We start from the raw sequence: 23,460 nt of genomic DNA on the forward strand, positions 1-23,460 counted from the left end.
GGTAAATGTTACTTAGCGCTTGCTCTTCGATCGTCTAGATGATCATGCTTTATAGCATAGTAGTTGTCTACACGATCGTTTAGGCTTGCTTTAAACTTTGTGCGCTACACGATCGAGTATCCTTCATGCTTCATCACATAGTCAAAGGTACTCGATCGTTACTACACGATCGTGGTTACTCGACCAATTTTACTAGACGATCAGGAAGCGTGGTTTCGTCCAGGCAGTTCAAGACCCGGTTTGCTTGTTGAACCAGTTTACTCGATGGTTTAATGTAATAGATAGATTTATTTCTGGTTTTTTTAGGCTAATCATCCCGGTCCATTAATTTTTGGTGAATGTACATGAGATGTATGTTTAATTATATGTCATATAGTATGCCATATAGTTTTAAATCCCACCATAGGTTATGCATTTGTCATGCATCATTTCTATGTTGTAAAAGTTATGATATAGTAGGTTGCATGATTAAATTACATAAGAGCATGCTCATGCATCATATAATATAAGAGTTATATTTATGCATGCATTAAGCATATTCATGCATCATCTTCATATTATAAATCTTATAGTATAAGAGTGTATGGAAGCATGTATGCTTAGTTCATTTCTTTTTATATAAGAGTTATATATAGTAATGAATGGACATTGCATGAGGCATGACACCTAGTCTAGCTTACCAATGTGGATGATTTTGGTTGTTTCTTTTATAAGAGTTATAATGGAAATTAGAACTAAAAACAATAAGAAAGACATGTATGCACACTTAGGCTTGAATCATGTTTTAAAAGAGTTTTAAAATTTAATGAAAGTAGACCTAAGATCACGGTTCTAATAAGATTAGAAACCTAAGTTTAATCTTTTAATCAGATTAATAAGATTAAATTGACTAATAAAAGATTAAATATGTACCAAATCTATCTATAAGGGACCTTTTATCTAAGGCAGGTTTTGTCTAGGCTGGGGTAGTTATGTAAGTTGACAAAAATGGAACACCCTTACCTGGGAACCTACTTGGAAAGGTGAATTAGATAGATTTGATGCATGCATGCAAATTTGATGATAGTTCATTAAAGTGTTTAATGGGACTTGATCTAACTTGTTTAATTATCAAAAGCAAGAGTTGTTTTTTAGAAAATTAAACTCACAATTAGATAAAATTAGTAGTTGGATTATCTATGTTAATGAATCCCTAGGTAGAAAATTCAGTGGGAGGTACTTGGAGTATATGTTACTTCACTTAAACCTCTTCACATTTCTCCCTAATGTTCACACCGTGAGATCTATCCTCGACCTCGAGGCACCCTGGAAGTGTCCCCCTAAAGGATGGTGTTTGGTAGGTCAATACCAAGGTGAATGGAGAGAATGTTCATAGTAAGTGGGAGCAGGACGTGTGACAACATGTCCCCCAGTCTCTCTCATTAGGTTGGATAACGTTTTGTGCATCTTCTCGAGGCACCCTGGGAGTGTCCCCCCTAAAGGATGGTAGTTTTGCACGACTCTTTATCTGATCTTCTATATAGGATAAGGTCGCTTTAGTCTCTTGTCCTAATCTTCTTTTTCCTTATTGTGGACATAAGGGTGGGACCCTAGGGCCTAAAATGAGGGGTTACACTTACGCGTTGTTAAAGGTTAACAGTTCTGGACCGAAAAATGGAGACTATTAGAGTTAGTTACAAGAGTTGTTTTTGTCTAATGGTTGAGAATGTCTTATCCCAGTGAAGGGGCACTTGATCACCCCACTGGTGACTTTTGTCCTGCCTCGCTAGGGCATCATTGTAAAATAGATGTCATTTCACTCAGGGTACATAAGAGCTATTTTGCTAAAACTAAAATTGGTGTTAAAAGTGGTAATGCATTGACTTATTAAGTTTTTTCATGTTTTTTCAGCAACTTTCAAATGGCTACAACCACATTAGCTCTATTAAGTGTCGACAAATTGACTGGCAAAAACTACGCTAGTTGGAAAAGCATGATAAATACCATTCTGATCATTGATAACCTTAGGTTCATCCTTACGGAGAAGTGTCCTCCTATTCCAACTTAGACCACCGCCCGAAATTTTCGGGAGGCTTATGAGAAATGAACACGAGCGAATGAGAAGGCTCGAGCTTATATCTTGGCTAGTCTGAACGACGTTTTGGTCAAGAAGCATGAGCCTATGGTCTCTGCGTGTGAGATCATGGAGTCCCTGCGAGGAATGTTCGGACAACCGTCTAGACAGCTCAAGCATGAAGCTTTGAAATGCATCTTCAACTCCAAAATGGAGGAGGGTGCATCTATTCGAGAACAAAACATGATAGTCCACTTTTATGTGGCGGAGATGAATGAGTCCCGCATCGATGAGGGCAACCAAGTTAGCATAATTCTACACTCGTTGCCAGAAAGCTTCTTGCACTTTTTCAGCAATGCTGTGCTAAACAAAGTTTATTGTTCCCTTACAACTCTCCTCAACGAGTTGCAGACATTCCAATCCTTGCTGAAAAGCAAGGAGAAGAAGGTTGGTGAGGCAAATGTTGCTTCATCATCAAAGAAGTTCCATCGGAGTTCGACCTCAAGAACTAAGTCTGCATCTTTTACTTCTCACACAACCAAGTGGAAGAAGAAGAAGGGTGGTAAGGGGAAAGGGAAGACACCTACTAACCCACAACCTGCCACATAGTGGGGTAGGCGACCAACGTCGGTTGAAAAAGGAAAATATTTCCATTGCAACCAGGATGGGCACTGGAAGCGAAACTGTCCTCTCTAGTTAAAGGAGAAGAAGAAGTCTAAGGCCAAGGCAAAACAAGGTAAATATGATTTACTAGTTTTGGAAACTTGTTTAGTGGAGAATGATGATTCTGCCTGGATTATAGACTCTAAGACCACTAATCATGTTTGTTCTTCTTTTTAGGGGATTATATCTTGGCGACAGCTTGAGGCTGGTGAGATAACGATGCGAGTAGGCACCGGGCACATCGTCTCAGCTGTGGCAGTGGAAGGGCTCTGTTGACTTTACAGAATAAATTTATCATTTTAAATGATGTCTGTGTTGTTCCCGAGTTAAATCAGAACTTAATTTCTGTAAAGTGTCTGATTGAATATAAATATACTCTAAACTTTTCGGTGAATAAAGTGTTTATTCTGAAAGATGGTGTTGAGATTTGTTCTGCAAAACTGGAAAATAATTTGTATGTGCTAAGGCCGTTAGCAACAAATTCCCTCCATAACATAGAGATGTTTAAAAATGTCATAACTAAAAAAAAAAACGACTTAAGGTTTCTCCTAAGGAAAATTCCCAGCCTTGGCACATTCGATTAGGGCACATCAATCTCAATAAGATTGAAAGGTTGGTGAAGAATGGACTCCTAAGCGAGTTAGAGGAAAATTATTTACTTGTGTGCGAGTCATGCCTTTAAGGCAAGATAACTAAAAGACCTTTTACTGGAAAAGGTTATCGAGCCAAAGAGCCTCTAGACCTTTGTGGTCCGATGAATGTGCGAGCCAGGGGAGGCTACGAGTATTTCATCACTTTTATTGATGATTACTCAGGGTATGGGTATGTTTATTTGATGCAACGAAAGTCAGAATCCTTTGAAAAGTTCAAAGAGTTCAAGGCTAATGTTGAAAACACATTGGATAAACGGATTAAAACAATTTGATCAGATCGGGGTGGAGAGTTTTTGGATTTTGAGTTCCAGAACTATATGATAGATGATAACTTGCAGAAATACAAGTTATTTATACTATTTTATTTAGATATTGTGGTAAAAAGAAAGAAAAGTTGCATCGATAGTATAGAAATTGGCTAAGAAATGCGGAATTATAAATTATTGTCGATACACCCACTAACACCATTGCGATGGTAGAATAGAGTATTTCAATTCTGTTTTCTAGGAAATCAGTCACCGCATTTGTTAATGGCTCAAGGATAAAATAAATAATGCATCTACGTCGCATTGCGCCCATTATTCAGGAATGAAGAGATGATCAACGCAATGACAGCGCATGTGGTAATAAAAAACGTGTGGCGATTGATCGAAGATGTAAAGAGCAATGCATTTGCGGAGGATTCTGACAAATGTACAGCTTTCAGTTGTGCATTTCTGATGGGTTGATTGCGTAACAGAAGGAATATTCACTCTGCCATTTCAGAAACTACCATAACCATAAAGTGGGGACCACAAACTCAAAGAGCCAAGCTTCACCTATAAATAGCTTTTGCAAATTCACTGAGGGATATACTTGAATACATAGAGACGTGTATATACTGATCAGAGAGAGAGACTAGTCTGCAACGATTTCTAGAGTAGACCTGGGATAATTACGAGCCAAGGCCGAGAGGTGAGTCTCCGGGCAAAGAATCCTTCCAATCCCCGCCGTTGAAGCTCTGTACAGAGGTCATTTCTACCATAAGAACAAGCCTAAGAGGGAAGCTCTCCTCTCCATTTCTACCACATGCCGGCAAGCAAAACCTCCGTTCGGAATCTGTGTCAAGATGTTGACACTCCTTCTGTATTTGTTTCTAATCTCTATTTCATCACTTGTATTCATCTTCTTAATCTTTCATTCACACCATGTATCAAACGCTTAATCTTAGTATTAAATGTTATGATCATTACCATTATCATCTCTCTGTCTATTTCCGTTCATCCATAATCCATTTTCTTCATGATGTTTTCCTGATTCCCTGGGTAATTAGCAAGAATTAAGCAAGTAAATTAATTTGTGTTAAGGAAATAACTAAGTTTAGCTAAAGCATGCTCGATGGCATCTTCATCTGTGAGAGCAGAAGTGAAGATGTTATTCCGCCTATCGAGAGAAGGTTGGAAGATTGCGTTAACTAAAGGGAGAAGTACTTCCAGAGATGGAAGCAACCTTGCATTCATCACGTTCATCCCTGTTTCACCATAGAGATACGGGAATGCGGCCGATCACCGAGAGGTGTACGCCAAGGGAAAACGGAACCTTAGTTACATCTTTAACGCGATTGACAAACTTGCATTGTTTTTACTAATTACTCTTTCTATTTCTAATTCATCCATAAAGACTTGCCATCGCATACCACAATCCTTTGTTTAACTTCACAGTTAGTCTCGACCTCAGTATCATGTATCATGTATCTTGTATCTTGTATCATATTAGTTTAGGATTTTATTTTATCAACGCAACTTTATTTTATTAACGCAATTTTATTTCATCGCAATTTACATTACTGTATAAACAACCATTCTTTATTAAATTTTAAAAACCGGTCGCATATATCACACGAGTAACACATTAACAAAAACAATCCTTGTGTTCGACCTCAGATTATTCTGAGAAACTTGCGTTAGATTTATACTTGGTTTCAGCGCAAGGAAACTTGTGACACGCATTACTCCATCGCATACTACAAGCATATCATTAACAACGCATATATTTAGGCTTAGTGTGCATAAGCGATAACACAACATAACATTCCATTTCTATGACATCAAGTTTATGGCAACATGAGCTTGCATGATTCATTCATTCACATTCATATTTGTTCACATGCTGTAAGATAAGAGACATAGATTTCACCGTGACAATAGAACATAGAATCATTTCCCAACTTTCAGAACCTAGTACACCTCAGCAGAATGGTATATTGGAGAGGAGAAACAGAACCCTGTTGGACATGGTTTGATCAATGATGAGTTATGCTTCCTTACCTGACTTGTTTTGGGGTTTTACAGTGGAGACTGCAGCTTATGTTCCTTCCAAGTGTGTTGCCAGAACACCTTTAGAGTTGTGGCATGGGTGTAAATTTGCATCACTTCTGCATCTGGGGTTGCCATCACTTGTGCTTGAGGCTAATCCTAAGAAACTAGAACCACGTTTGAGGTTGTTCCTAGTTGTAGGCTACCCCAAAGGGACACGAGGGGGTTACTTTTATGATCCTAAGGAAAACTGTTTATGTCAACAAATGGTACCTTCCTAGAGGAAGATCATATGAGGGAGCACAGTCTACATAGTAAAATTGTGTTGCGTGAACTTTCTAACGAAACTACTGAAACTTCAACAAGAGTTGTTGAAGGGCCTGCTGCATCAACAAGAGTTGTTGATGAAAGTTTATCGAGTAGGTCAAATCCACCTCAAGAGTTGAGGGAACCTCGACATATTGGGAGGGTTGCGAACCCACCTGTTCGCTATATGGGTTTCACTGAAATCCTGGCTATGGTAGACGATGGCAAGGTTGAGGATTCGTTGTCTTATCAGAAGGCAATGGAGGATGTTGACCGGGATGAATGGGTCAAAGCCATGGATCTCGAGATGGAGTCTATGTACTTCAACCTAGTATGGGATCTTAAAGATCAACCTAAAGGGGTTAAACCTATAGGTTGTAAATGGATCTACAAGAGGAAACAAGGTGCTAATGGGAAGGTGAAAACCTTTAAGGCTAGACTTGTGGCAAAAGGTTATACCCAAGTGGAGAGAGTTAATTATGAGGAGACTTTCTCGCCTGTTTCCATGTTGAAGTCTAGCTAAATCCTCCTGTTCATTGCCTCATGTTATGATTATGAGATATGACAAATGGATGTCAAGACTGCCTTTTTTAGTGGTAATCTTAAGGAAACCATTTATATGGTGCAGCCCAAGGGATTCATAGCCCAAGGTCAAGAGCAAAAGGTTTGCAAACTGAATCGATCCATTTATGGGTTGAAACAGGCGTCTCGATCTTGGAATATAAGGTTTGATACTACAATCAAATCTTACGACTTTGACCAAAACGTTTATGAGCCTTGTGTCTAAAAGAAAATCATCAACAATTCAGTAGTTTTCCTAGTGTTGTATGTAGATGATAACTTACTCATTGGGAATGATGTAGGTTTACTGACTTCAGTTAAGAACTGGTTAACGACCCAATTCCAACTAAAAGATTTGGGAAAGGCTCAGTTTGTTCTTGGTATTCAGATCTTTCGGGATCGAAAGAACAAAGTGCTAGTACTATCTCAGGCATCGTACATTGACAAGATGTTTATCAAGTATTCGATGCAGAACTCCAAAAGGGGCCTACTGCCTTTTTGGCATGGTGTTACATTGTCTAAGGAACAGTGTCCTAAGACACCTCAAGAGGTTGAGGAAATGAGACGGGTCCTCTATGCATCTTTCGTTGGCAGTTTGATGTATGCGATTTTATGTACTAGACCTAACATCTGTTACGTTGTGGGGATAGTCAGTAGATATCTGCTACGCTGCAGTCAAGAACATCCTCAAGTATCTTCAGAGAGCATGGGACTACATGCTTATGTATGGATCTAAGGATTTGATCCTTACTGGATACACAGACTCTGATTTTTAGACTGATAAGGATTCTCGAAAATCCACTTCAAGCTCAACATTCACTCTTAACGGAAGGGCTGTAGTATGGTGAAGCACTAAGCACGAGTGCATTGTTGACTCCACGATGGAGGCCGAGTATGTGGCGGCTTGTGAAACTGCTAAGGAGGTTGATTGGCTCAGAAAGTCCCTGTCTAATCTGGAAGTTGTTTCAGACATATCTTAGGCCGATCACCCTTTATTGTGATAATAGTGGTGCTGTGGCGAACTCCAAGAATCCTAGGAGTCATAAGAACGACAACATATAGAGATAAAGTTATCATCCCATCTGCGAGATTGTGCATCGAGGGGATGTGATAGTCATGAAGATAGCTTTAGAGCACAACGTTGCTGACCTATTTTACGAAGGCTCTCAGGGCTATAGTTTTTTAGGGTCACCTATAGAGCATGGGTCTACAGGATCGTCCACGACTAGACTAGGGCAAGTAAAGAATTTTGTATTGGGCCTTAGTGCCCTAGTTTATTGTTTTGTACTTGTATTTATCTTGTACACCCACTCGTTTTAGGACAAGTGCGAGACTATTGGGGTTATGCCCTAAATTTCGTAGGGTCCTATAGTTTGTAAACATCTGTATGAACAAACACTTGTGATGTAATAATATGAGATATTTTCATTCACCGTTGTCTATGAAATATGAGATATTTTTAGTTGCATTAACCACACAACCATAAACTAAGATCCCTGGTTTATCGTTGTAACTTAAGCATGTATGTGGAGACATACAAGTGGATCATGCCTTAAGTGATAACATAAATGGTCTGTAGTATATGGATTGTCACATCCCGCCCAGACCACCCTCCGAGCCTGAGAAAGGGCGTGACTGGTAGCAGTTATCAACCCTTTGGTTAACACTTACTGCCTAATAACTCTTGCGAAAATAACTCTGATATCAATGTAAAAATTAAATAATCAATTGATTAAGTAGGCCCATTCCATTACAACAATGTGATGTTCTTATAACTCCAGGACTTTAAATACAAGTTTACAACAACAACCAACTGTAAAACCCTTCTGAAGTGTAACTGTGGCATGTAGCAGACCTTGACCTTAGCAGCACTCTGGAACTACTCACTTTCCGCTTACCTGGGGGGGGGGGGTAAAACATCAAACATGGAAAACATGAGCTATAAAGCCCAGTGAGTGGTGCCTTTAGATAAACAAATAACTTTGTCAACAAAAATACATTTTTGGGAAAACAATGCATAGTCAACAAGAACATTACCATAAGTTCATTATTATTTTTCAGCCCAACCGCTGGATAATCCCCAGCTCGACCGCTGGTTATCACATAATATAAACATCCCCAGTACTTGCACACATATACTAAGACAACAAAAATTCCTGTGGAAACTTTCCCTGTACCCTATTATCCCCCCAATGTGCACATCGACTATTTTTCCCGCTAGCTATGCTTAGGTAACTTGATTATATTTCTCGTCGATCGTCACCGACTATAATTTCCTGCCGACTGAAGCTGAGTATATTTTCCCACCAAGTACCTTTTCAAGCATGCTAACTATATATCCCGGGTATAATTCCAGTTTCCAACACAAACATACAAGCAATATCTTAACAAGCATAGTAATCAGATAAACATATATCCCTGATCATGCCAACTTAACATTATTCCCTATATATATTTACCTATATATAGTAATTATATCAACAATACAACAAACAATAACCACTCACCTTTGTTGGTTAGGAACTTTCCTTTCCGAAGTTCCTTAGGTTTCCTTGGTTTCCCTTTTGAATCCTAAATTCCAGATTCAAATATCAGCTTATATTACTCATAATTCCAGACCTTATTTTAAGATACTTCATTCTGAAAAAATGTTCTAAAATGTCTCAGGAATCTCAAAATAAAATCTTAGCTCATAAATCCTCGTGGTTTGTCCGGAATCATCAAAACATTAAGACTGGCCCAGCTTACCTAACAACTCGACTCTTCTGTATTTTCCTCATTCTCCAGCCCGATTCCTTGGAGATTATTCTCCGGCAGCCCCACCATGAAAACTAGACTCTTTTAGATTTCAGATGGATTTAGAATCACATTAAACTCACGAGTATTCTGGGAGAACTACTCGTTCCAATTGATGCTACTTTTCAGACTTCACTGTCTAATGCGTCTTCTTTGAATTTCTATGTCCAATGCATGGATTTTGCTCTAACGCAAGGTTTCCTCAACTTTAACACTCTTCTTAAATGTATTTTGAGTTGTGATCTGAAGAATGAAGTCTTTGGTCCTATTTATAGGCGTCCAAGATTGCTCCATGTCCGACACCTTCTACTTGGCTGCATGACCAAGTGTTTCTTCCTTACACCATCAACGCAATCTTGCATCAGCACAACCCAATGTGTCTTCTTCTCCTTTCACCAACGCATGGCCCTTAACTTTGTATGTCTTCTTATGCTGCCACCTCTTTTACTTAAGGCTTAAGAATTCTTCCTAACAAGCCACATGTCCGGATGACATCCTCCATGAGTTCATCCTTCATATGTGTCCATAAACTCTTGGATGTTCAAAACTCTTGGATGTTCAACGCATCACTTCCATTTTCCTTCCTTCAGCCGCATGCCATCACCAACAACCCTTCCAACGCATCAACACAACTTCTTCCAACGCATTGGTCCCTTCCAATGCATCAACACAACTTCTTCGAACGCATTGGTCCCTTCCAACGCATCAACACAACTTCTTCCAACGCATCAACACAACATTCTATACTTAGCCAAATTTCCAAATTTTCCCTTTGCCCAAGTACTCTTTCCAAGATCTTGTGGCCAATGCATAGCAATGCCTAGTCTAACACTCAGTCAATTTAAGCTACTCACATAGCAATGCCTAGTCCAACACAGTCAATTTTCAGGGATTTAAGCTTAACTCAAAGCTACTCAAGGAAAATCTTTTCAACACTTAGAAATTTCCTTTTTCTTCAACATAGGATTTAACTTTCACCTAGTTAATCCCTTCATCACCTGCTTAAGTAGGAAAAATGGAAATCCGGGTTTCACATGGATAAAGGAGGGAAACCTTATCCTGGTGACATTACGAATACGATCCGCTTTGTAAATGTTACAAGTGTTGTAAAGTGCTACAGATGGTCTGATCCTGATCATTCATGTGGAGACATGCGAGCGGGGGTGTCCTATATAAAGGAATTTGTATAAGACCGGACCACAACATGTTTAGTCTTGTTATATAACGCCGTTCATGACAGAGACTTTCATTTCACTAGGATGACCATAGGTAACATGACCTTAATCCTAAGTGAGTTGGGAATTCCTGCCTATAAGGGTGGTCCTTTGATTTGCATGGGTGCAAGTGGCCAGATTACCGACTCAAACCTACCATTATGGGGATTCGTCTGATTAGGGGGCTGGGAACTCAGCTACACAAGATGGAATTCACTCCTTCACTGAAGCAAGGGTAAGTAGATAGATTGCTCCCTTAAAGGCTGATTCTAGGGCTTGAACGATGTGGCGCCACACACTTTCTCATAACTCGAGAAGTGTTCACTCATAGTAGGACTATGATGTATTGTTCAATAGAGGAATCAGTGGTACTCAAGGAGTTAGATGTAACTATAGGGGGGAAATGGTAAATTTGCCCAGCTATACTTACGAGCGATCTGTGAATGGTTATCGTATTGTTGATTGGTTATATCCAATGGACATAGAAATATATCTGTAGTGAGAAGAGTGCAGCTGTCGGTCTTTAGTGGAGTGCCCGATAGTTAACAAATGGTGATATCGTGATTAAAGAGTTTAATCAGTTATTCACGTATCGTTAGAGCTTTAAGCTACATATTCATAAGGTCCCCTTGGTAGCTCAATGGATTCTGAGAATCAATTTTTGGGTTAGTTTGAAGTGTTCAAAATAACAAGAGGGAATTTGATTATATATGATATAATTAAATTGGTTCAATTATATGTGATATAATTGATATGATGTATTAGATACATTAATTTGAGGAATTGATATAAATATGATTTATATTAAATAAAGGAGAAAAGAACTATGGTTTAAATATTACATATGATGTGATATTAAAACTATAGGTTATAAATATAATATGATAAGTTAGTTATTATATTTATTTATAATGAAAACAATTATGAGATAACTATTTAATTGGTTATTTTATTTCTCCTTTAATCGTGCGAGTGGGAGGTTATGTTTAGTTTTTTTAATAATTGAAGAATAAAATGAAAAGTGTTTTCATTTTATTGATGAATTGTTTCATTAATCAAATTCACTAATCATTTGCTCATGAGAGACTATACGATAGACTAAACGATCGTGTAAACGATCTAACGAGAGACTAAACGATCGTGTAAACGATTGAGCGAGAGACTAACGATCGAGCGATATTTGCAAGACAATTGACTAGAAGATTCTCATGAGAGTGAGAGATTACTAAACGATCAAGTACTCTCAGTCTATACGATAGACAAAACCTTTCTCCCACTTACTTGATCGTGTAGTTCGATCGTTTTCTTCCTCCTTCCCTCTACCAAATTCACACAAAGCCTACACCTCCTGGATTCTCACTCCAAGAATACCAAGGTTGCCGAGTGGTAGTGTCAAAGGGTTGCTGTTCGTGGATCAGACAGTTCGTGATTGCTAGACGATTGGCTAGATGATTGCTCACGAGATCGAGATATTGCTTGTTGAATGATCACGAGAGCAAGAGATTTTCAGAAGAAGAGTTCTTCAAAGGAATGTCTCTCAATTCTTTTTTGTATTTGATTAAGAAAGCATGTTGTAATTTTGTTTAAGATGCATAACTGTTCTTGTATGTTTGTGAATGCGTTTATTCTTTCACAATGGGCTTGGAAAGATCTTGCTTCCACTCACTGGTTCTCTTCTATAAGAGTTCCTTCATGTATTTGATACATTATAATATTAGTATTTATTTGAGAAAAATTAAATATTTGAATATGATTCAAATATTAATTATGTGAATTGTATTCATATAATTAAATTTAATATAAATGGAATTTATATTAAATATCGTTGTTGAGAGAATTAAACTATAGGTTATATTTTATTGGATATAATATTGAACTATATTTTATATGTTATATTTGATATAACATATAGTTAATGATATATTATATGATAAAGTAGTTATCATATATATATATATATATAGAAGTTTATTATTAAAATTAATTTTATTAATTTTAATATTTTTTAATAAAAAATAATAAACAATTCAACTCCCTCCCCTTATTCTCTCCACAATGTGCAACTGAGAGTCATGTGATCTCAAGCCTTCTTCCTCCTCCTTTATACTAAGAAAAACCCATCTCTCTCAAAAACCAAAATAGCTAGAGCCCTACCTCCTAGATTCTCATCTCTGAGAATACCGTGGTAGCCATTGTGGTGGTGTTCTTTAGTTTGAGGGATTCATTTGAAGAATCGTTCTTCAAAGGTAAGGGTTTCAAACCTATTTTATTTTTATTGTAATCTGTTAAATGCATGTTGCATTTTTGTTAAATGCCTTTTTTTTTGTTGTTGTTGTTTTACTGTAAAATTTTCATTCTGTGAAATTTGAAAAAAAATTGGGACGATCCGCTTTTGCTTATGGTCCCTTCACAGGGTTCCTTCACACTGCATATCATATCATGCAATCAATGCAAGGATTGTTTGAGCAAAAGTTCTCACAATTCGAACCAAACAGGGTTGAGGACAATGAAATCAATAATGTCAGCTCTCTAAATAAACTCCAGTCCATTTTGAATGTCAAGGGATAAATAGAGAGAACAATTGTTGCTAAATCTAGTGAAGTTAATCAATGATAACTGGTAGAAATACAAGTTATTACAGCTCAAATAAGTAAAACAATGACAGAATACGACGGTAAAATAAGAAATATCATGTCCAAAAGAGCTAAACTGAAAGAAATTGCGATCGCAAAGTGCCCATCGCATAAAAGAAGTTAATTTACGTATTTTGTGCAGGAAAAATGCGATGGCGCAAGTGAAATTGCGATCCAAAGGAACAAGGCGTCAGCACGCTTGAAGAATGTGATTGCAAGTCATGTGATCGTATGCGATCGTGAGAAGTTTCTTACAAAGGTGGCCGCATAAAGCCTGCGCATCAAGGTGACAACATAATAAATCATGATGGGACGGAAAGCTAGTAACGATCGAATCCGAATTTAGTTGACAAGCCGTTAAAGCCACACTGTAGCAAGTACACTCAACTTTCGGTGACCATTAATCGGCGCATCAGAGCAGAAGAATTAATACCGCCCATCATTGCAATCATTAGAAAGGAAGGCTGCTTCACCTTGAGCTCTATAAATATCGAAGGCCACCAGTGTAAGAGGGTTAACAAGTTAGAGAGGGAAGCAGTTAGTCTGTTCACGTACATATTCATACTTATACTTAGAGGACGAAGACGAGTAATGAGACAAGGAAGCCGAGAGATCATTCCCGGACAGATCGAGAGACTACCGGAAAGCGTTATAAAGGAGAGAGGGCCAACACTTGCGAGAGCAAGAATACACATCTAGAACAGAGTTAGAGTGAAAAAGAATAGTGTAAAAGGCCACGGGAAGCAAGACATTGCTTACCGGGCTTCTTGTCTCTCAATTATGTTTGTTATTTTGTATTCAGTACTTTATTTACAGAAAATGAAAATCTCATTTCAATCTATGTTCAATCTTTCCATACTTCGCATGAGTAGCTAAACTGCTGAATGGGTTGAGAAGTACTTCGCTAGCATGACTTAAGATTTACATTTTATGCGATCATCTTGTCTTATGTATGCATCATCCACCCTTTAGATATACTTGAGAGAGTAGTCTAAAGATAGAATCTAGGCTTGAGAGAGTCATATTAGAATCACATAAGCAAGAAATAGAAACTTAGACATAAGTTCTATTGCTATTTACACATTGCATGCGCCCTAGAAATAGGAATGATTGTATGCAGTCACCTTGTTTATGTGTGCATCATTCATCATCGCATAGACAAAAATAGAGGCTTATACATAAGTCCTATCTATTTTTTCATATAACATCACATGCGTCTGTTGAATTGAAGAAATTGTGGCGGACGTAATGCAATGCAATGCCGCCGCAAAGCCTAGATGATGATGTATGTGATGATGATATGCGTTGCTAAATCACGCTTCTCGATAATAAGTGCGATACTACGTTCCAAAATAATGTATGCGATGTTGTTGAGATGGGCTCATAGTATGTGTTCATGTAGTATGTACGTGTCACAAGTTTTCTTGCGCTGGAACCAAGTATAATTCCATCGCAAGTTTCTCAGAATAATCTGAGGTCGAACACGGGGATTGCAATGATAAATGCGATATTAATGTGATATATGTGACCGAAAACAAAATAATAATGAATTGTGTTTGAAAGGTAAATGTAGTGACAAATAAATAAATAAACAAATAAATGAACAACCGTGAAGATGTGCAAGTGTCTGATGGAATGCGATGGCAAGTCTCGTGAAATGTGTCAGAAAGAGAATGGGTTAGGGGAAAGGACATCGCAAGTTCGTCAATCCTGTTGAGGACGCAAGTAAGGTTCCGCTTTCCCTTGGCTTACACCTCTCAGTGATCGACCGTGTTCCAATATCTCTATGGTGAATCAGGGATGAACGTTGCGAACGCAAGGTTGTTTCCATCTCTGGAAATACTTCTTGCTTTAGTTAACACATTCTATTAACCTTCTTTCGAAAGGTGGATTAACATCTTCACTTCTGCTCTCATAGGTGAAGATATCGTTGAGCATGCGTTAGCTAAACTTAGCTGATTTCTTCAACAAGGATTAACTTACTCGCTTAATCTTTCCCCCTTGCCCTGGAAGATTAGTTACACATAGTGAGAGAAATGGAAGATGAATGTATGGTGGTGAACAGAGAAATGACAATGAATATGATAATGATATTAAAAGATAAAGTGTTTGTTACAGATGGATGAATGAAAGATTAGAAATGAACAACAATTGATGAATAGAAAGTGAGACCAAATAAGGAAAGCATGTCAATGTCTTGACATGGATCCCGGACGGAGTTGATTTGCTTGCCATCGTGTAGGAGGAGTGAGGTGGAAAACTTCCTTCTCAGGATAGTTCCCTAGGTGGAAATGATCTTTGCACAGAGCTTCTCTTCGGGATTGTGAATGAATTTCTGGCTCCTGAGACTTCCTTTCGGACTTGTCTCGTCTTTCTCCCGGATTTTCTCTAAATGTCTCTTCAGACTAGCCTCCTTCGAATTCTCTATCAATATCTCTTCAGACTAGCCTCCTTCGGATTCTCTATCAATGTCTCTTCAGACCAGCCTCCTTTCTTTGGAATTGATGTAGCTATTTATAGACCTTGGCACCTCCTTCGTCAGTGGTTCCGCTCTGAAAAGTTACTTTTTCTGCCACGGCTTGGTGGAAACGTCCGCTCTACTCCACATTCAATTTGTCAGATCATACAATAGAAAAGTTGTACAATTTTAGAAATCCCTGCGAATGCGTTGCTCTTTTCATCTACGATCGATCGTCGCATGCGATGCAAATGCGTTGATCTTTTTATCCATGATCGGTCGTCGTATGCGATGCAAATGCGTTGCCTTTTCAGGCCGCTATCAATCGTCGCAAAACGGTGCGAATGCATTGCTCTTTTCAGGCCGTTATCGATCGTCGCATGCATTGCTCTTTTTGTCCTCTAGCAATCGTTGCATGCGGTGATACCTGTTTCCTGCAAAACAAAGACTTAGACATCCCTTTTTGCCATCGCAATGGGGTTAGCGGGTGTGCTTCTGACATTTTACAACTTTTATGTTTCTAAGTCAATTTCTATAAGTTCGACGCAACTTTTTCCTAATTTTTGCCAAATATTCTAAATAAGATGGTATAAATAACTTGTATTTCTACAAGTTATCAATGTCCTAGAAATAGGAACTATGGCATTCTGCATTGAGAAATGACGTGCTATTATTTGTGTGTAGCATGTTCGCATAACTTGTGCACAATCTTAGGAAATGTTGGCTAAACCCCTTCTCAACCCCTTCATCGCATACTCATTGTAACTCTATGCTTTTATCAACTCTGCATTCAACTCTGTCGCATAGGAAATATTCTTACTCAAACACTATCTACTTCAATTGTTTTTACCAACGCAAAAGAATCAAAGTGTCTGTCGCATATTTACTTAGTAGTCCCTGTGTTCGACCCTGGACTTACCAGAAAAACTAAGAAGGCTTGTACTTGGGTCTTGTCAGGAAAACTTGCATGATCACCACAATACTGTCACACCCCGCTCCAGATTACCCTCTTAATCTGGATGGAGTGGTGACTGCAGCAGTTACCAACCCTTTTGCTAGCACTTACTGCCTATCTAACCTGCTGAATTTGCTCAAACCCTGAATACGTACATTTCATCAATATACTGAACAAATTAACTTAGAACTTACCACATTTACATTACAGGGTTTTATAGCATTTCATACGTGAATATTACAACTTAGTGAGCCCCATCTAGAATACTAGTCCCTATCTGACAGATGCATGTGTACTAACTAATACAGATCTTCAATTAAGCTTCCATCAACCTGACTTTTTGAGTGGCAGAGCAGCAACAGAGAAGTCTTTTGGGAACTGACCGCTACCTGAAAGGAAAACATTTGAAACAAGATCTAGAAGCCCAGTGAGTGACTAACATTTAAATCATAATTTTCATACATAAATTTGATAATAAAACTGAAAGCTTTCATTGAAAACATAAACTTGGCAACTATTATTCATGTCATCATCAACATTACATAACACTTTTCTTACTTTGCTAGACTATGCCTTAGTCTATTAGTCTAGAGTAGCCCTTTTGCTCACTCCTTATCATTCTTTACTGCATTACTACTTAACAAGGAAGGAACCCTTTTATTTACTTCCTAAAAACATAATTTGCATCCTTAGATGAGAGAGAACCTTTACTCAATTCCTCAATGTCAATCTATAGCTAGTGTGGAGTGATCTCAACACTACCAATAACAACTTTTCTTTCATTCGTGTGATTCTAGTTTAAGTACCATCATACCTTAGGTACTACTGCTCAGATACCTTCTCCGTTTCCTTTAGTATCGAGCTACTCGGATACCTTCTCCGTGTCCTTCAGTATCAAGCTATTCAAATTCTAAGATAAAGCTTCAATACCTTCTCATCTAGTCCTTCAATACTGGGCTATTCAAATGTAAGACTAAGCTTCAGTACCTTCTCATCTAGTCCTTCAGTACTGAGCTACTCATATTCAACTTGCATATTCTTATCTCTTAATGACTTAGTTGCCCAAAAACATTCTATACTAACGCATCCTCATGGTCATTGAAAAGCATAGCATAAATATAACATTAATGTGAGATGCATTGCTCGGTAACTATTTGAGAATAGTTGTCATAAATAGCTTTCAGTAAACATGCATTGCTAAACATTCATAAGCATTAGCAATTTACTAAAACATTTAAAGCATTTAGAGTCACTCATAGGCTTTGGCAATCCTTTTCATGTATATGCTCACTATGCATTGAACACTTAGCCAAATTCTTAGGCCTTAACTTGACTAGGCAGTAACTTTTTTACCATGCGTTCATGGCTTGCGTCCATATCTTGCTTTAGGCATTCAAGCCTCCTATGCGACCAAGCTTTCAGCCAACGCCTATTGGCCATCGCATAGCAACCTTTGCACCCATCGTTTAGCTCATGCGGCCATCTTGTGGCACATCAATGCATGCCCCATGCATTCGTCTGGTCATGCTCATGGACAATCGCATAGAACCCTTGCCCTAATACCTTGTGCATCTACCTGCAGAATCCAACGCCCACACAGCACTTTGTGCTTACGGCTTCAATCATTAAGATTGGCCCAACTTACCCGAGAATTCAACCTTCAGCCGGATTCTTCATTTTCCAGCTTAATTTCGTTAGAATCTCCTTCCGACATTTCAACCTCAGCAACTAGACATACTCAGGGTTTGAATGGCTCTGGAATTACTCTATTTGCATGGGAAAATTTCTCTAACCCTCTCTTTGAAACTAACAGCTATATTTTCTCCTTTAAACATCAAGCTGCCACCTCATCCTTAAAGGATAATATCAAACCTGAGTATGACAGCTGGCTTAGCTGATCAATCACTTAGATGATCCTTCCCTCTTGGTTATCGACGCAAGGGTCAGCTCCCAAGCCCAACGTTTGCAAGCACATGGCCCGCATGCCTCCTCCACAATTGCATCTCCCAAATCTAGTTAAACGCATATTCTCACTTAGAGGTATTGCGTCCCCCTTTGGTCGCATACTGCCTAAGCCAATGCATATTCTAACCCATGCGTAGCTTAGTCTTTATCATATCAAACCAAGCGTTAGGCCTTCCCGTTTCAATATATAACTTTAGCGTGCATCATGTTTCAACGCCTTGCACACATCAACATACTCCATCGTCTAGCGCCCCACGTCTATCGTCTAGCACCCAACGTTTATCGTCTAGCGCTCAACGTCTATTGTCTAACGTTTATCGTGCAGCTCATCATCTAGTGCTGATGTCGATCGTGCAGTGCAAATGCCTTGTCGCTTAACGCTATCGTCCAACACATAGCGCTATCGCTTAACGTGACCCTTTGTATCGTCTAGCACTGCACTTTACTGCACGATCGCCTACTGCATCGCTTAACTCCGCGCATTTGCTACACGATCGCTTACCTCATCGCGTAGCGCCAAACGTTTGCTAGATGATCGCATACCTCATCATGTAGCGCCATTTATTTACTACACGATTGTTCAACGCCCAAATACCCTCGCAAGCCCCTTGACTTCCGCAAGCCTTATCAACGCATCATGCCTTTCAACTCATGCGTTCATCCTTAGTACCAATGCATAGTTTATCCTTCCCTTCAACACTTAGCCTCTACAAGCCTTGGTTGCTACACACGCAACCTCATGCATCCACACTTCTCCTTCAATGCATGCCCACACTTTGCTTCCATACTTAGCCAATTTTCACTTGTTATATTATCTAAAACTCACCCTTGACTAAGCATTCCTAACACTTAGAATTTTCTTCCTCCATCTTCCTACTTTTTTTACCTCCTTTCATAATTTTACTTAACATGCTTGTTACTCATTTATGTAGGAAAATGAAGTACGGGGTTTACAATTACCTCCCCCTTAAAGAAATTTCATCCTCAGAATTTTCTCAGACTTACTTATGACTAGAGCTTCACAACATCCTTTGGTCGTAAAACTTTACAACCTTCTTATTCTTATTCTTTTTACTACGCTTTCGCTGGGTTACTCTGATATTAACTTTGTTCATACTAAGTAATACTAGTATGTATGAACAACTTGGTCATAATAATTCACTGTATTTGTTACATCATCTGGTGACTCTTCCATTCTCCACTGAGTCATAGCATTTACTTATTACTAGGGTGGTCCTATTCCCTTTGCTAGCAATACCTACTAGAACATTCTTTTCCAGTTTTCATACCTTCGAATTACTTACTAGATGTGAAATCATTATTCGTGTCAACTAGACTTCCCGACCTAACTGCGGGCACTCTTCTTAAGATGTCCTGTCTATCCATACTTGGGAGAAGACATTCATTCTACTATAACATTTCCCAACTATGGCTTACTATACTGTGTACATAAGGTTTTCTTAACTGTACTAGTCTCTAGCTCAGTCACAATTCAAACTTTGAGCTATTACCCAAAACATCAACAGATCTGGAACTTTTCCTTTTTACCTTCTGCTGGCCATTTTGTTCCTTATTTTTATACTCAACGTGAAGGAAATCGGAACACTAGATTTTCGTGAGTAGCGGAAGTAAAACTATTCCAAATTACAATCAGGAATTAACATAACATTTACAGTCGACTTCAACAAAAACAGTTATGCGATTCATACAGAAATTACAGCATGAATAAATACAAATGCATAGAAAGTAAACTCTACACACAATAGCAGAAGCGTCTCCACGCTCCGATCTGCACGGCCGCTCGAACAATATCACCCTCGAGCGCCCGATCTACACGACCGCAACTCCACACGAACACAACATGAACACTTCGTGCTCGTCCTCAACGATCTCCTCAGTCACAAACTCCTCCACAACAGCGAATAGCCTCCACAACACTATGAACAGCCTCATGAAAACCTCGACGGTGTGAGGCAGACGAAGGAGGAAATAACGATCGCGTACACGACTGGGCAAATGGGAGATGGCTGAGACCTATCGTATAGGTCAATGCCCAATCGCTTAGATAAATCTATGTGATCATCTAGTAAAAGCTATAAGATCGTTTAGCTCGATCTGTCGCGTACAGACTCTACACGATCGTTTACCTTTGCCAACGATCGTTAATAAACCGCAACGATCGTTTAGCTCGCACCTGCACGATCGTTTTGCTCGCCAATCGTCATTTAGTAAATTCGTATTTACTTGACGACCACCGTGAGTTTCTTTTCGCGGAGAGAAAACTCAAAAATTCTTTTCATTTCTTTTGTAAAAAAAAACCTCATTTCATAATAGGGAAAACCAATTTCCTTTTTAAACTCACGATTACATGATCCAATAACCACCCACTACTTTGGGTATTTTAAAAGAAAAATGAATAATTATCTAATAATTAATATTTATTATAAACTAAATTGATAACCAATTATATACTGATATTTTATGCCAAAAAGGTAGCATATTGAGTTGGCAATCTGCCACTCTCACCCATATTAATCAAAGAACCGCTCTCAAAGGCAGGAGTTCACAAACACTTAGGATTGAGGTCGTGTCACCTCTATGGTCATTTAGGTAGAGTTGCAAGTCTCTAGTATCAACGCCGTTATATACAGAGTCTAGTCATCTCGTGGTCCAGGTCTTATACAAACTCTTTGTATAGGACACCCCGCTCCACGTCTCCACGACGAATGATCAGGATCTAATCATATGTTAGTAGTTTACAACACTTGCAAACCCTCTACAAAGCGGCCGTATCCATAGTGTCACAACGCATCAGATACTGCCACCTATGAACTCCTTATTACTTACAGACCGATTTGTTTATCACTTAAGGCATGATCCACATGCCACATTACATGGCTTAAGTTCACATAAGATAACCGAGGAGCTTTGTTTATTGGATATGAGTAAATGCCAGAATTAAATAACACATTTTATACATTGAACAATGTGTATCTTTACCAGAAACAATGAGACTCCGAGAGAATTAAGAACATCAATCCCACACAATCTCCCACTTGTCCTAATGACTCGGGAGACTAATGTACACATACAATTAATAAACAAAATGTACAATATACAATTAAAACTAGAGGCATACCCCAGTATCATCTCCCACTGGCTACGCTAGACAAGATGAAGCCGCATGTCCCGCAGACCCAGACTATCCAAGTGACCTACTGAACAATTTAGCCGTAGAGGGCCTTTGTAAAGGATCATAGCAACGTTTGTTGCTCCCGATGCGATCTGCTAGACTATCACATCACCGCGACGTACAATCTCCCTGATCAGGTGATATTTCCATTCTATGTGCTTACCTCGATGATGACTCTAAGGCTCCTTCGAATTTGCCACAGCCCTGTTGTTATCACAATAAAGAGTTCTAGGCGAATCCATATTTGGATCAACTTCCAAATCTGTAAGGAACTTCCTTAGCCAAACAGCCTCTTTAACTGCTTCACAAGCCGCTACATATTCGGTTTCCATAGTGGAGTCCGCGATGCATCTTTGCTTGATGCTTTGCCAAACTACAACCCCTCTATTCAGAGTAAACACTGACCTCGATGTCGATTGCGAGAATCTCGATCGGTCTGAAAGTAAGAGTCCGTGTATCCTGTAAGGATCAGATTCTTATCTTCATACACTAGCATGTAGTTCCTCATTCTCCGAAGATACTTGAGGATCATCTTGATCGCCGTCCAGTGATCAAATCCTGGATTGAACTGATATCGAATGACAATCCCTACTGCATAGCAAATGTCTGGTCGAGTACACAACATTGCATACATTAAGCTTCCTACAGTAGAAGCATAGGGAATTCGTCTCATCTCCTCAACGTCTTGAGGTGTCTTAGGACATTGATCCTTAGATAGAACGATTCCATGCCTGAAAGGTAACAAACCCCTCTTGGAATCCTGTATCATGTACCTGATCAACATTTGATCAATGTATAATGGCTGAGATAGGGCTAACCGTTCGTTCTTGCGATCCCGAATGATCTGGATCCCGAGAACATACTGTGCCTTTCCCAAATCTTTCATTTGGAACTGGGCAGCTAGCCAACTCTTAATGTCAGTCAGATATACTACATCATTCCCAATGAGTAGGATATCATCCACATACAGTACTAGGAAAGCTACTGAGCTGTTGATGATCTTCTTGTAAACACAAGGCTCATCAATGTTCTGGTCAAAGCCAAACGAGTTGACAACAGTGTCAAATCTGGTGTTCCAAGATCAAGATGCTTGTTTCAGCCCATAAATGGATCTATTAAGCTTGCAAGCTCTTTTCTCTTGATCTGGAACTACGAACCCCTCTGGTTGAGTCATATAGATGGTCTCCTCAAGATTACCATTAAGAAAGGAAGTCTTGACGCCCATTTGCCATATTTCATAATCATAAAATGTGGCTATGGATAGGAGAATCCGGATAGACTTAAGCATGACAACAGGTGAGAAAGTTTCCTCATAGTCAACTCCCTCAACCTAGGTATAACCCTTTGCCACGAGTCTAGCCTTAAAGGATTGCACCTTTCCATCTACACTCTCTTTCGCTTATAGATCCACTTGCACCCAATAGGTTTGACCCCATCAGGTGGATCAACAAGCTCCCAAATGTTATTGAAGTACATAGACTCCATTTCCTGGTTTGTGGCCTTAATCCATTTATCTTTGTCAACATCCTCCATTGCTTTCTTAAAAGACAATGGATCCTCGACCCCATCATTCGTAATGACATTATGGGCTTCAGTCAAACCCATGTAGCGATTCGGTGGGTTTATAACCCTCCCACTACGTCGAGGCAGTCTCAACTCTTGAGCTGGTTGACTAGACGTTCTGACCTCAACAACTCTTGTTGATCTATCGGCCTG

Source organism: Benincasa hispida, chromosome 12 (genome assembly GCF_009727055.1).
Source record: "Benincasa hispida cultivar B227 chromosome 12, ASM972705v1, whole genome shotgun sequence".
In the NCBI taxonomy this organism is placed as follows: Eukaryota; Viridiplantae; Streptophyta; class Magnoliopsida; order Cucurbitales; family Cucurbitaceae; genus Benincasa; species Benincasa hispida.